The sequence below is a fragment of the Mus caroli genome, chromosome 8, assembly GCF_900094665.2.
Source record: "Mus caroli chromosome 8, CAROLI_EIJ_v1.1, whole genome shotgun sequence".
In the NCBI taxonomy this organism is placed as follows: domain Eukaryota; kingdom Metazoa; phylum Chordata; class Mammalia; order Rodentia; family Muridae; genus Mus; species Mus caroli.
The window spans coordinates 109,293,529-109,296,892 of NC_034577.1; the positions used below are offsets into that span (position 1 = coordinate 109,293,529).

The 3,364-nt window shown below is 41.6% G+C and overlaps 1 non-coding gene across 1 annotated transcript; it reads left to right on the plus strand.

The window, feature by feature from the left end:
• The first annotated feature begins 1,656 nt into the window (after positions 1-1,656).
• LOC115031799 lies at positions 1,657-1,783 on the plus strand. Its single transcript, XR_003837461.1, has one exon. It is a non-coding gene; the product is annotated as a small nucleolar RNA SNORA51 (small nucleolar RNA).
• The last annotated feature ends 1,581 nt before the right edge of the window (positions 1,784-3,364 follow it).

Below are 3,364 nucleotides of genomic sequence, written 5' to 3' on the forward strand. Positions count from 1 at the left end.
CGTTGCATGGTCTGATGGTTAATTGTTCTCGTTATCTTGACTGAGTATGTCCATGAAGGTATTTCCAGGGAGGTTCATTGAGAAGGGAAGAGATCCACCCTAATGCAGGCAGCACTATTCCATGGACTGTGGTTCTAAGTACAATGGGGGAAAGAAGAGTGTGAGCCGAGTGCAGCCTGCCTTCCCCCTTTTTTTACTTCCTGGTTTGCTGAGAAAGGAGTGGGACTCCTTTAGCTCCTGGAGTCACAATTGTCCATGTTTCCCATCCCAAAGGATGGTGCCTATTCAAACTGTGAGCCAAGATAACCCAGCCTTCCTTTTAATTGTTTTTTTTTTTTTTTTTTTTTTTGTCCAGTATTTTACTCATAGCAATGAGAAAGTAATACACAAGATATTCACATTGCCATGGTGATACAATAATTAGATTAGGTACCCCACCTGGGCAAGGGTGGTATCAATGGAGGCTGTACTTTCTAGTTTCTAGAATCATCAGAGAGGAGGAAGCCTTAGTTGAGAAAATGCCTCAATAATATTGGCCTGTAGGATATTTTCTTTTTCTCTTCTTCTTTCTTTCTCTCCTTCTTTATTCATGTTATATCCCAATATCCGCAACCCTCTCTTCCCGGTTTCCCCTCCCATAGCTCCTCCCCCACTTCCTCTCTCCTTTTCATTTGAGAAAGGGAGCCCCACCCCAATCCCCAGGTGTCACCCCACCCTGGCACATTCAGTCTCTGCAGGACTAGGCACATCTTCTCCTACTGAGGCCAGACAAGGCAGCCCAGTTAGGGGAACAGGATCCACAGGCAGGCAACAGAGTCAGGGATAGCCTCTGCTCCAGTTGTTGGGGGACTCACATGAAGACCAAGCTACACATCTGTTACATGTGTGTGGGAGGCCTATGTCCAACCCATGCTCACTCTTTGATTGATGGTTCAGTCTCTGGGAGCCCCCAAAGGTCCAGGTTAGTTAACTTTGTTGGTCTTCGTGTGGGGTCCCTGTCCTCTTCAGGTCCTTCATTCCTTCCGTCAACTCTTTAAAAACTCTACCCAAGCTCCGTCTAATGTTTGGCTGTGGGTCTCTGCATCTGTTTCCATTGCATGCTGGGTGGAGCCTCTCAGAAGACGGTTATACTAGGCTCCTGTCTGCAAGCATTATAGAGTATCATTAATAGTGTCAGGGATTGGTTCTTGCCCATGGGATGAATCTCAACTTGGTCCAGTCATTAGTTGACCATTCCTTTCATCTCTGCTCCATCTTTGTCCCTGCACATCTTGTAATTAGTGATTGATGGGAAAGGGCCCAACCCATTGTGAGTGGTGCTATTGTTGGGCTGGTGGTCCTGGATTCTATAAGAAAGCAGGCTGAGCAATCCATGAGGAGCAAGTCAGTAAGCATTCACCCCTCTATGACCTCTGCACCAGCTCCTGTCCCCAGATTCCCATATTGTTTGAGTTCTTCTTCTGGCTTTCTCTGATGATGAACTGTGATATGGAAGTATAAGTCAAATACATACTTTTCTTCCCAAGTTGATTTGGTTATGGTGTTTTATCACAGTAATAGTAACCCCAAGACAGTGGCATAGTGATAAGTCTGAAATCTCACCATTTGTTAGTAACAGAGCAAGCACCCTTAACCCCAGACAAAGACAAAGTCCGAGGCCTGCTCACCACACATTGTATTCTTATGCTGACAGTATATGGAGAGGAGGCAGAGCAAACTGATTCCCTGTACAGCTTAGCCCAGGCCATTGTGCCTGATCTGTATTGTAAATGGGGAGATATGGATTTGGAAAGAAGGAGAAAATGCTTCAGTGAACAGTCAGGAACAAACTCTGGGGAAAAAAATGGATGAAAAGGTTTCATCAGAGGAACAGAAAGTCTCAGGAGAAAAACAATGGAAGCAGACAGAAGGACCAAAATGGAAAGCCTGGGACCTGAATCGGTAACTGGCATTTTAAATAGAAACACCAAACAGCAGCATGGGAAGAAGGAAGCACCAGTGAATTTGGGAACAGAACAATACAGTGAAAGGGATCCAGAGGAGGAAGCAGACCTTAAAGACCTGAGAGCCCCAGTGTAAGAGGACACATCACAGCCATAGAAGAACAGGATACAAGCAAACCTTAAAGACCTGAGAGCCCCAGTGTAAGAGGACACATCACAGCCGTAGAAGAACAGGATAAAAGAAAGAAGACATTTCAAATGGCTAAGAACCTCCCACAGTTTTCAAGTTTTTGACCCTCATGATGTACAAACTGAGCAACACAACACAGTTTCACAGAGATCATGCAAGATACTCATTAGCAGACCTTGAACACCAAAGACAAAGAAATACCCTTAGAAAGGGCGAGAGGGGGAAAAAAAACTTACCTTAACCCCACCTTGAGTTGGAAAACAATCCAAATGACAGCCAGTTTCTTTTGATGAGCCATGGACCCCAGGAAGGAGTGCTCAGTACTTTTTAAATGGCTAAAGAGATCTATCAATTCAGAAATCTGTGTCCAGTGAAAACAGACTTTAAGAATAAGAGAGGAATGGAGATGTGTTAAGATTAAGAAAAACTAGAGTCTTTGTTATCTATTCTAAAAGAGTAGCTAAGGAAAATTCTCTAAACCAGGAAGAAAATATAAAAGCTGTATTAGAACTTGATATGATAAAAAAGAAAGAATACAATGTGAGAAACATAAAGTTCTTCTCTTACTGAATTTAATTTTCTCATAATGTTGAAGCAAAACCATTGTCTATTAAGGTTTTCAGTGTATGTAGAAGAAATACAATTCAGTGATTTAAGTAGAGAGTTTTAGAAGGAGTTAAAGGGAGGTCAATTCTTTATGACTTTTGAACTGGGGAATGCTAGTACCAGGAAACATGAGATACACTAAGAAGAGTGTATCTCTTAGTGTACACAAAGAGATACACTAAGAAATACTACAGGCACATCACACTGCATAAAAGGATGTTCAGGTAACTTGGGAGTTTCAGGAATGAGACAGAACTTAGCAACAAAGAAGAAGCAGAAACAAGAAGGCAGCGTTAAACTCCAATGTATTGTTAATTACATTAAATGTAAATGGTCTAAATAAACAGCAATAAACACAAAGACTGACACTAGATTTAAAAAGAATACAACTGTTCACTGTTAGCGAGATCTTAATCCAACTGTAACATGGGAAAGTTGAAAATAAGTGGGCAGTACATGGTATATCATGAATCAAAAGAATGCTGAGCAAGAATAGCCATACCAATGACAGATTAAATATACTTTAAAACAACAACAACAAAAACAACAATAACAACAACAACAACAACATTTCCAGAATAAACCCAAAATGTTACATAGGAACAAAAGGGTTGACCAAAAAAAG